The following is a 13,016-nucleotide window of genomic DNA, read 5'->3' on the forward strand; positions in this document are numbered from 1 at the left end:
TTCCCGTTGAATATTGTTTACTTGAAATTATCAAATGAGTGATTTATCATAGGTTGCCAACGACCGAGTTAGGATCTACCTAGTAGAGGAATAGTTTTTAATTTTGCGCCGCCTCCGAAAATTTTGAAATGTATTTGGTATCCTGTTAACGATTAAGTAGATATTATTAATAGCTACGGAATATTGGTATAAATAAAATAGAAATTATTTTACACTTTTTAGTGCATTTCGAAGTCGGATGTTTTTTTTGTTAAAAATTATTTTTCTCCAAAATTGTTAAAGATATCGCAACACCTCATAAGCAAAAGTTATTCGTCTTAATATATAGTATTTTTTAGTATTGAAATAAGAAATTGTTTTTAAACATTTTGTTCATAACTTTTTGTGTTTGTTTAAATAATTTCTTGGTACAGAATGAAAAAATATTATACATTAAGACGAATAGCTTCTGCTTTAGTCCAAGCAACGGGGTATATTTATTATGCAGTTAATAGGTCCTATACACGGACCGCGCCAACATAAGAAAGGTACTTAATAGTTTAACTGTGCCATATTTTGGAAAGGCAAATGGCATTGGTAAATTTTTTATTAACGATTTACATCCAGAAATCGTATTTTTTTAGTTAATTTAGTTATAAAATAAAAACTAATGGAGCAATCTTCATGCCATCAATAGAAACTTTGTAGATAATTAAATTACGAAAAAGATGAGCTATCGTTCGACCTGATCGGATAATTACGGGCGGAGAAAACTCGGAAAAACCAGAAAATTCGACGTTTGTTTATTAAATTAATATCTCCGTTAATTTTCAACATTATGCTGTTTGAGTTTGTAAAAAAATTTATGCCGTGAGATAATTAGTTTTTGAGTTATCGCAATTTCAATAATTTCATGCGATTTATTGCATAATGTATGCTATCGATATGGATGATCCGATTTTAATTTTAAAAGCAGATTTAAAAACTAAAAGTACAGGGCAACAGAACGTCTATCTTGGTTTTTGATTACAATGTTTTGAAATGCATTAAAAAACGGTCCAAACATGGCTACAATCGGCCGAGCGCCGTAAACTGGCAGTGTGGTGGGAAGAGATGGGAACATCACGCTGGCCGCTTGTATTACTATATATACCCTGCTCCTACTTTCCATCTCCTCCCACCACACTGCCAGTTTACGGCGCTCGGCCGATTGTAGCCATGTTTGGACCGTTTTTTAATGTATTTCAAAACATTGTAATGAAAAACCAAGATAAACGTTCTGTTGCCCTGTACTTGTAGTTTTTAAATCTGCTTTTAAAATTTAAATCGGATCATCCATATCGATAGCAGACATTATGCAATAAATCGCATGAAATTATTGAAATTGCGATAACGCAAAAACTAATTATCTCACGGCATAAATTTTTTTACAAACTCAAACAGCATAATGTTGAAAATTAACGGAGATATTAATTTAATAAACAAACGTCGAATTTTCTGGTTTTTCCGAGTTTTCTCCGCCCGTAATTATCCGATCAGGTCGAACGATAGCTCATCTTCTTCGTAATTTAATTATCTACAAAGTTTCTATTGATGGCATGAAGATTGCTCCATTACATTAACTAAAAAAATACGATTTCTGGGTGTAAATCGTTAATAAATAATTTACCAATGCCATTTGCCTTTCCAAAATATGGCACAATTAAACTATTAAGTACCTTTCTTATGTTGGCGTGGTCGGTGTATAGGACCTATTAACTGCGAAAAATACATTGTTTTTTGCCCCGTTGCTTGGCCTACTTATGAATTTTTTCGATATCTCTAATGATTTCGAAAAAAAAAAAATTCGTAAAACGGTTGAAAATTTTAAGGGCAAGTTTTACCCCTATAGACTAAAAACTATTCACAAAGTTTCATAATTTTTTAAACATCCAGATTCGGCATCATTTCTTGTAAGAAAGCAAACGTGGTGCCTATTACAACCCCCGTCTATATTCCCACCTTTTCCTCTATGTTTCTGTCAAATACAAGCAACCATAATTTATGAATACTATTGCTTTATACGTAAGTTCAAACTCGGGCATAACGCTGCAGAAACTATCCAAAATGTACAGAAAGTTTGGGACAATGGGATAACACATCGTTGAAGGAGAAAATTTCCCTCTGGTGACATGTGCCTTTCAAATCTAAAGACCGAGGATGCTAAGCAACGGTAGAAAGGACAATAATTGAAGAAAATTCAAGTACATTATCTTGTGAATACGCACTAATCTTTGGAACAGATTATATTATTATTCTTGACTGGACTATCTACAAATCATGGATATAGTAAAATAATTGAATAAATAGGTACTGCTTAACGTTCCGTTCACTAAAAGATTCAGTATAAATTAACTACCTATTTTAAAAAATATGGATATACGTTTTTCGTATATATTACATAAACAATATGTACCTGTTTGCTTTGATGTAACATGAATTAATGTTTTTATGTGTGTAAGAGAGAGAAAAGCATTTCATCTCGGAATCGTCTGTCAGACTCGTCAGTGGGGCTGACAACGGACGAGCCCTGTCCCAGACACCTATCGTACTGCTATTTGGAACTTATATACATATAGCCGAACGGCCTGCCGGGCGAGTGCTTGCGAGAGAACACCGATCATCTTCGTCGCCACCTAGCGTCCCCGGCCCGAACTCACGGCGTCCGGGGAGACGAAACTCTCTCCCCTCCACTAAACGCCTATATGTGTTAAAACATTACATACATGTAAACAAGATTATATGCTACACAAAATAAAAACAAAAATTCAATTGCATCCTGAAACAAATCCAGTAAGTACTGTTCGTTGCTGGTAAGTTGCCGAGCTCCAACAAACTGAACCGACAGAGGGGCAAGGGGACTGTGCGTTCGTTCCACCTAATCCCCTCCAGGAACCCGTAACTTGAGAAGTCAGCGGTCATATTGCATAGGCGTAAAATTTCCATATTCGCAGAAGATACATTTAACTATATAAACATGCAATTTTTTCGGGATATTAATGGATTTTTTATAATACTCATTCTTGACAACAGTTGTTATTATGCAAAATTTATGGAAATTACATTATGGAAAGTGTAAAAACTCTCCTGTTTTCGTAATAATGTAAACCCCGAATCTACGTCTACGTCAATGCGTCCGAATCGTCGCTCGCTATCGCTTCATCTCATTCTGTTTCAATGTCTGTCCTTAGCGACGTTCGTCACGCGATAGATTTGTGGATGTAAGGGCCTCGGCCAATAAACATAATACGTGTGACTGGAGGCAGATCAACGAATTTGATTGGACGGCAACTTACCAGCAACGAACAGTACATATAAACGAAGTGAGCACATTAAACCTCACAGTGAAAACGGCCATTTGTAGTGGGACGTATTGAAGCTTTAATAATTAAGAATAGAAATAGTTAATTTTCAAATTTCAAATTTATTTAACACAATGTTCTTCTATTGCTTTTTTTTTTAATTATTCAGGCATATGTAATCTGCGTTGTCGGTCACCGATGGTATTTAACGTGTTAACAAGTTTTAACAATAAAAAAAAATATATTAAGCGTATAATCGGGTCCAGCAAAGGCGTTTGGTAAATGGAGGGTCGAATCGACGGACGAATGTAAACGGTCGGAGTTGGGGTATGTATTCCGATTGCAATTTTTTCACGTTTCTTCCATCTTGACCATGAGGCGTCGTCATAAGTATTATTCGATTAACTCCTCTATTAACATTTGAGTATCCTTTTTCTTTCTATAGAAATTGTAAGGTTGGTTAAATAAAAGTCCAAAGTTTTCAGGATATTGTTTAATTAGCTCGTTCAAACACTCTCCGCTCCTACTCGCTACGCACAGTCAATTTAGCGATCTCTCTACTTTTAACCTCGGCGCGCTTTTTCCATCCCTTGAAAGGAAGGCCCGCGCCCCACTCTTTTCGGGAAAACCTTAGCCTTCCGCTTTCCGAGGCCTGGTCGTCATCGCCGTAGCGAGGGGGTGAGGACGATCAGGCCCTCGCCAATTCCCGTCATCATAAGGGCCCCAGATGGTTTACGACGGTACCCAACGGGACTCTGGACAACGTCGCGATCCCTCTCAGCGATTGTCCCAACACACGCTCTTACAAAATGTACAGGGTGATCCTCTCGCTACGCTACCCAAAGAAAGTACCGCCACAGTAGAATATGGTAGTCGACATCCCATTTCTGTCATCGCTTACTTGACCGAGGTGGCCCCTGCAGCGAAGACGGCTGTGTGCGTGAAAATGTGTTAAGAAAATATTCTGTTTTCCGCAGCGCTTAAATGGGACTCTTCTGCTCATTACACACATTTTCACGCACACAGCCGTCTTCGCTGCAGGGGTCAAGTAAGCGATGACAGAAATGGGATGTCGACTTCTACATTCTACATATGTATTATGGCGGCACTTCCTTTGGGTAGCGTAGCGAGAGGATCACCCTGTACAAACATACTTAGCTATCTTTTTTTTTATTTCTATTAATAATATAAATAAAATATACAGAGTGTCCCAGAAAGAGTGTTAGTCCTTTAAGGGGTAGTGGATGGGGTGATTCTGAACAACATTTTCCTTTGCGAAAATCAATGACCCACTGTAGACAAATATAGAACAACCAGAGACTGATGTAAAAACCAGAGACTGATGTCTACATTTGATTAGATATTCTAGGGGACACAGTTGCCCTGTACCATTTAATACGAAAGTTCTTATGAAAGCTACTACGATGAACGAAAAACAGTAGCAACGACGCGGCGCATGGAAATTTATTCATCTATAATTGAAGAACTCGGAGGAAAAACAATCATAATCCATTCGACACTGAAATTGAGACTTTAACATCACGTATTAGAGCTTAGGGAAAGCTATCAAACTGCAGTATAGCAAGTGGAAAATACGGGTCTGATCCAGAAAAATTAAAGGTCGACGAATCCTGGGGAAGGCAAGAACGACTCATATGTTAATTCTGCAACGAAAAAATAATCAAAGTCCAATTAGATGACCAAATTGTGTAGAAGCATAAGTTTCTTTTCCACTATCAATATAAGAAAAGGATTTAAAAAAAGCGAAGAAAAATAAAAAATAAATAAAAAAGAGATTAAAAGAATATTGTTTCCTAGAAAAAATTGATCAGAGTCCATACCTTTTTTATTAAAATAACATTAGATCGAAGTCTAAGCTATAAAAAGATGTTATTTTCATCAAATTTTCATAAAAATAAACTCGTTCAGAAATCCATTATAAAAAAGAAGAAAGTTTAATTTTATGTAGTTTGTAATCGAGAGAGGTTCACAAAGTTTGTTTTTCAAATATGAGAAATTTTACTTTTTGTGACTATGATCACTCTTTTTTTAGATTCTTTCATTACTTACGATAGCACAACTACAGTTGTTACGTCCGAATTATTTTCAATAATTCGACCGTAGCTAAGATCTATTTCCATTCTCTTTCTGATAGTTTTGAATAGTTTGACCGTTAACATACCGAATTTGTGTACCTCGTCAGTGCGCAGCACTTGGAGACAATCCCAGGCGAGGCACACAAAGGAGGCTGTATTTAGCTCTTTCAAATAATACAAGTCAACCTTTCCTTGGGATGATTGCCTAGCCGAAACTGCGTAGTTCGGAAACATAGAAAGTCAAAATCGTTAAGGGAGAGGTAGCATATACATCCTTCGCCGCGCGGTTAAGCAGTGCGACGCATTTGGAAATTTCCCAGCTAACCGCGCTGTACAAAGAAAATTCTTGTTCTACCCTACTAGCGAGATACCTCTCCTACCTGCAAGGCATGCGTCAGCCGACCTTTCCACAAGGAATGAGTGCAATTAAGAACGAAACAATTAGTATGGAACGGAATAAAACTGTTTGAATGACTATCGAATGCAAAGGTTTGCGTGACAACCACTGACGTTTGAAATTTGTCGACCAACGTTCAAGAATGTTCGAGACGAAGGTCGACCAAGGCAATAAACATCGACAACGAACTACAGCTAAACGTTAAACGTAGAACGTTTAGGAAATACGTAAATCGTTAAAAATTGATGTACGCGGAATTAATGACAATTAAATGCAGTAACGTATTTGCATACATCCGCGATTCGATGATAATTACAAATATCTATTGCCTTTTTCGTAAACCGCCGAAACACAAATAAGAACGGAATAATTTAACATTATTCATTTATTAGTTATTCAATATAGTAAGTTAAACATCTATTGAGAAAGTTAGATTTTCTCCGATACTGAAAATATCATTTATAAGAGCCTCTTTGATTAATTGAGAAGCGAATAAATTCAAATAGAATAGATTTCGAATATTCCAGAAGTATAGAAATTGCGACGCACGAAATTCACGAAGCGCTGTAGGGGTAAAAAGAGAAAGATATCCAACGATAGACAGAGTCGGAAGGAAGGTCAAGGAGGGATGAGAACTCGGGAAACGCGCCTAAACAAAACCAATACGCGCGGGCCTTCCCCTTCGACACGTACCCTGATTTGCCAAATGATGTCCCCACTTTGGGCCTATGATCGCGGGTCGAACCCTGAGATACGATCGCTTGACTGAGGCAAATCTCTCTCTTCGTCGAAAAATCGTGAGATACGTGACGGGGAGCCCGTGCTCGCGTCGAGAAATAGTTTACGCGTGAAAATTGTAGTGATTAGCTGACCGGTAAAGTCCTTGTAAAAGGCAGAGTGCCGGGAGATTGCGATTCTCATTTTCCACGTAAAGGACTCATACGAATACGTTAAATTTATTTCACACTTTTCAATTATCTATCTTTTTCTCTTTCATTTTAAATCGTTCGTAATAAATTATATTTCCTTTTTCCGCGTCGCGTCGTTTTCGTATATAATTTCGTATCGTCTCGCAACCGTAATACCGAACAAAGGCCGATCGCGAACGCGTAGTTCGTGTGACAAGTTTTTCATCTCTTCTTCGCCTTCCAGATTTCCAGACTACCCAGCTAACAGCGCTTATAACATAGAAATTTATATTATCGTGTATTATTTAACATCGAGCTTGGTAAGTCATCTATTTCATTTAGTTCAATACGACGAATCTGGATTTAGTGAGGCAAAACGGGCGATCTTGAAACCGCGTGTTCTGGAAATTTCCCCCGAGATCGTTCTGTTCAACATCGTGTTTAAGGTATCGAAGATATTTAGTATTTTTAATAACAATTTCGTTTATAATAAGGAGAGGCGGCCCACGAGACCGTTGGTCTTGGTAGTTTTCCCCCTGGGACCGTTTTCCTCTCACTGCGTACTAATTGTTCACCGAAATCGTCGCTTCAATCATTTCAAAATTGCATAATTTACTTTTTCTTGTTAATATATATATATACATATTTCATTTTTCTGTATTTCCAACAGCTCGAACTTTATGTTAACTAAACCATTTTTATTGTTATGCTTTTCTTTTTTTGAGATTATATTTTCTATTACACCTAATTAGTTTCAAATTCATTTTTGGTTCAAACATACTTCCTTCCTATACATTCACGCCTACCATCTTAGCACGAATTCGCACGAGGGGCCCGTACGGGACCAGAGCATTGACGGACTCAATAAATAATCTTTGTATAATCTATCTCAATAATATCGATTCTTTTTAAATTGTTCCAATCGTTACCGACCTAACATCGTCGAACACGATTGGGACTGGTGGCAGCGTTAATACCGTTCTCAACCGCGTATTAACCACTCAGAAAGTAAAAGAGATAATAATATAACTAAACATCAATTTCTTTTCTTTTCTTTTTTATTTTTGTACGTCGCGCGCCGTATCACGCTCGCGACGTAACACAGTAACTTCTGATTCGTACTTTAAAACATTTTGGTAATGTAGAATGATTTTAGAATGATTTCTTCATTTTTATAACAATATTTACTTTGGAGGTTAATAAAACGTTCTTCAATTATTATTTTGAAAAATTGTTTAAATAAACCGTACCTTATATTCGTGTATTTTTATTTTCACAAAAAACTCAATAGCTTATATTTATTTTAAAAGACATGTTATATGTGGCACTTAATATTTTATTGCACAATTACTCATCAATTGAATGCTATTTTACAATCACGTGTCTATTTTCATGACGGTCACATAAGGTAACACGTTACTGATAACAGATGGTGGTATAAAACGTAGAAAAAAATGTTATAGAACTTGACATCTTATCGCAAAGAAAACAATATTACGTACACTATTTCTTCTCAATTAATTTCTAGCTCTTTCCAATTAAAATGCCATCAAATTGGATAAAAAAATATGAAAAAAATGTTTCTTGTTCATTCGAGAAAAACATTATATTAAAATATCAATTTTTGAATCTTTGTCGATTAACACTGTATTGCAGAACATTGTGCATATGAAAATCGAAAAACCTTTCGTTATAATTAAGGGCACAGACTCCTTCGAGGCCTCCTCCGAATCGATGTAAGCGCCATTGGAAAGAATCGGGCAATCGTGAAAATACATAATTGAGAAATTCGACATTTGACGGTGATCGTCATATCCATGGAAGGTGATAGTTTTTGTACATTAAACAATGTCAAGGATTATTTATTATACATACTGCAAAATCAATCACATTTAACATATACTATCAGGATGTGACGGGTTACCGCCGGGGGTTTGCCGGCTCAGCCGGTAAGTCCGGGGTTCAGGCGAATGAATGAGTAAAAGTCGGTTGGTAGTGGATAAAATAATGAGTATATTTTCTTAAACGTAATTATAAACTGGCTTAATACTACGGCCCTGGGGTCCTATCACTTTAAACATCTTAAGGGGGTAGACACGGCACGTGATCTCTCCGATTCGAGCGTCGGTATTACAGCAGTTTTTTCGTTGGGCCTGGTGGAGCCACTTGCGTGGTCTGTTACGAATTTCATAGGTTTAATTCTCAGCTAGCGTGCGCGCAACACGATCTAGGAAGGCAACAGCGCCTCAAGTATTTTTACAAACACATTCAAACGCTCATCTCGCCAGAGGCATCCCGACAATACGGCTGAAGAACAAAATCGAAACATTGGCGCGTGTTTAGAGTGAGATGTACGGTGATCATGCTATCCTTCTTTGAACCTAAATGATAGAATTGTCCCGCTCCGGTAAATTCTGACTGACTGAACGCATGGATTTTATATAGCGCATCGTAGCACGCTTCGCTGCTGAAAAATACATACATATATGCCTACTCTGAAGAACCGAAGGAACGTGCAATCTGAGAATTTTTTTAGAAAAAGTTATTAGCTTCTTTAAATAAATGTTTTTTAATTCATAAAAGCATACAGCGTCACGCAATTGGGACGGTTTATATCTTGAATTTGGTAAGAGATAGGAAAAAGCTGTTCATGTAAAAGTTCAATGGTATGATAATGTTTATTTTTCTGACTTCATTTTCTTCGTGAATGTAACGATGCACTAAAAAAATGCAGATGCGCTTTTTATTGATGTAAATAGAATTGCATTTTTTTCTTTACTCGTATCAACTCCTTGAAACATTCTGCATAAAAAAGTACTATTAGAACTAATAAATGGAGAGGCCTCGGCTCCTTCTCTCATCTCCCCTCGCTACTATTCCCTCTCACTATTTTGCTGACGCGCCTATATCTAACAGTACAATGTTTAAAAAACTAATATTTCGTGAGATATCTCATACTTTTCATACCATTCAACTTTTACATCAATAGCTTTTTCCTATCTCTTACCAAATTTAAGATATAACTCGTCCCAATTGCGTGTCGCTTGTATTTCGAGAAACCTATAGTAACTTCGTTTTTCCGAAATTAATAAAAAATACAAAGGAGTCAATATTCTGAGTGAATACAAATAATTTAAATAAATAAATATCTCGTATACAACTTATATAAACGTTTGCAGAATTATTGCAAAGAGGAGGTATATTCTTCTTTTGTTATACCTCCTCTTTGAGCGAGGTTTGTTATGGGGTGCTGTGAAAAATCCAGGCGGGCGTCAGTCAAAACCTAGCGAAAAGGGACAATCTCAACATTCAGAATGAGAGAAGGACAGCATGACTATAGTGCGTCTCACTCGGCGTTGTTGCCTTTTTCGCTTGCTTTCGCTTGCCTTCAGTCGAGTGACGTAACCAAGCTAACGCCTGATTTTGGCTACGATTCCAAATCGGCAGCCTTCTTAGTTAGACGCCACCTTATAACTATTAGCTGAACTGAATTTGTCACATGAATTGCTCTGTATTATCCACAAAATGGCGGAACTGGTCTGTGAGAATACTTTTACGGGCATCCGTTATTCGTCCTTATTTCGCAACAAATGAAGACAAAATAGATCTTAAATTACAGGTAAGGGTTGTGGCTAGGCCGGTCAACTCATGATTTCAATCACAGCACTCTTTTAGTGGCCTAAAAATGCTTCGATTCCGCGAATGCATTTTGTCGATTTTTTACCTCCACTTTAGAGGCTTATATTACTAAACATCAACATAATCCCACTGAAACATGAGTTGACCGGTGTGCATTGGACCTTCCTCTTTCGAATAAGCCCTCACCCAGCCCTAAATGTTCTCATACAAGGACGAATAACGGAAGCGCGTAAACCCATGATTATGCCCATTTTTGCCGGTAATGTCAACGCGCTACTATTACCCGTGTCTACCCCCTTAAGGGCACAGACTCCTTCGAGGCCTCCTCCGAATCGATGTAAGCGCCATTAGAAAGAATCGGGCAATCGTGAAAATACATAATTGAGAAATTCGACATTTGACGGTGTGACATCTAACGTCATTATGCAGAATAAGAAACGAAAGTGAAGTGGCATAGTTGCCAAATCACATCATTTGAGAGTTCTAACGCGGTGTTGCCGCATCTGTGACCATCTAGCAAAATGCATTTGCTCGATCCGAGTGAGATTTTGATTCCTGGCGGACATAGAAAAGGAGAGCGCGAAAGAAAGAGAAGGAGTATCATGAATGAAACAGCGTAGGGCCGATCGGCTGAAATATAGTCACACGCTACGACAGATTCGATGAGACTCTGTAATACACATAACGTACGCGACTATAAAACTTATAGGAACATGTAAATTGATCTATAATATACAATATTTATTGATTGAAATATAAACAATGCCTCTTCTTTCTCCGCGACGTCTACATCGTCGGTTACCATGACAGCCACTCCAGCCACGTGTTATTGAAATTTTTTTCATCTGAAATATAATAATGAATTTTAATATAATTGTACCTGCATATACAGGGTGTCCCAGTTTGTGTGACAGAATTATATTAAAATTCATTATTATATTTCAGATGAAAAAAGTAAGCAAAAAAATGCTATACGGCGACCGCCGAGGAGGTAGAAGAGGAGAGAGAGACGGTAGGAGGTGGCGGTGGCGGGTGGCCTATTATTGTTAACATATAGTAAAAATATATATATGTATAAATAAACGTTATAAATCTTTACATTTCTTTATTTCTTATCCCCTTCTTGAAATTATTATGTCATGTAGTTTTCATTCCTATAAGTTTCATGGTCGCGTACTTACGTTATGTGTATTATTTCATTCATTCTACCCCTACCAGCACCACGAATCCGTCGTTCTTTGATGTTTCCGAACATAGAAAAGGATAACGCAAGAAGGATAAACAAAGAGAGAAAGACTCGCAAGCATAACATTTAACCCAATATTATGCTACTAAATGTTGACCGATTTATATTGTGTTTAGCTTCATTTTAATCAGAAAAATCTTCTTCACATGATAGTGAAATTTTTATTAACAAAAAGTACAAAATAAAAAACTTTATTCTGTGCATTAGTATGGTCACATTGATACGGGGCATTTAAATGAAGGCAATAAATCCCGGTTTCAGTTTCTCTTTCGTCTTTAGCTACTGACTGTTTCTAGTCAGTGTTTATTGACTAGACAATTAAATTCGAAAAATGATTCTCCTATTCCATAACAGTTGCGAAGTGGACCGGCAATAGTTACATTTTTCAAGTTTTCACTGTACAGTAAAACCTGGATAAATGCAACCAACATTGGGACCCAGTGGTTGCATTTATCCAAGCGAGGTGTCGAATCTCGGATTACACGCGACGACCAGCCAAGCGTGAACGTAGAAAGAGACAGACAGTGGTGGAAAGAGAGAGGTCCGATGATCAAAGGAAAGAGCCGAAACGTATCGGTGTGACTAATACTAATTGAAGTATAAAACTTTTTATTTTTGACTTTTTTTTACTGAAACTTTTACTAACGCATCGGTGAAATTTTTCTGACTACAATGCTACCAAACACGATATAGTTTCAATTATAATTACTTGCTAAAATTGATGTTAAAGGTTGGCAAAAAGCAACAGAGATCGACATCAAAACCAGTCGCGGTGTTGGCTCTGGTTGCAAAGGTTTCATTTATCCAAGCACGGTGGCGATTCTGGGCATTTAATGTTGCATTTATCCAAGCAAGGTGTCGATTCTGGGCATTTAATGTTGCATTTATCCAAGCGAGGTGTCGATTCTAGGTATTTAATGTTGCATTTATCCAAGCGAGGTGTCGATTCTGCGTCTGTACACATGTTTTCTATTCAGCCGATATGCCGACTCTGTGTCCGTACACATGTTTTGTATTCAGCCGACATGCCGATTCTGTGTCCATACACATGTTTTCTATTCAGCCGACATGCCGATTCTGAGTCCGTACACATCTTTTGTATTCAGCCGATATCATTTATGTTCAGTTGTGGTGTCAATTCTATGTTGTTTATTCGATTACTATTGTTTATAAATATAATTCAAACTATATCGTGTTTGGTGTCATTTTAATCAGAAAAATCTCACAAATGCGTTAGTAGAAGTTTAATTAAGAAAAAGTTAAAAATAAAAAAGTTTTATCGTTCAATTAGTATTAGTCACATCGATATTACGGTCGGATCATATTACACGGTTTCCTCGCCGAGCGGCTTGGTTCGGCTTAGGGGGGTCCCCCCAAGTGGAGGGGATAGCGATGTTGCACTTATCCAAG

The sequence above is a fragment of the Osmia bicornis genome, chromosome 7 (genome assembly GCF_907164935.1).
Source record: "Osmia bicornis bicornis chromosome 7, iOsmBic2.1, whole genome shotgun sequence".
Taxonomy (NCBI): domain Eukaryota; kingdom Metazoa; phylum Arthropoda; class Insecta; order Hymenoptera; family Megachilidae; genus Osmia; species Osmia bicornis.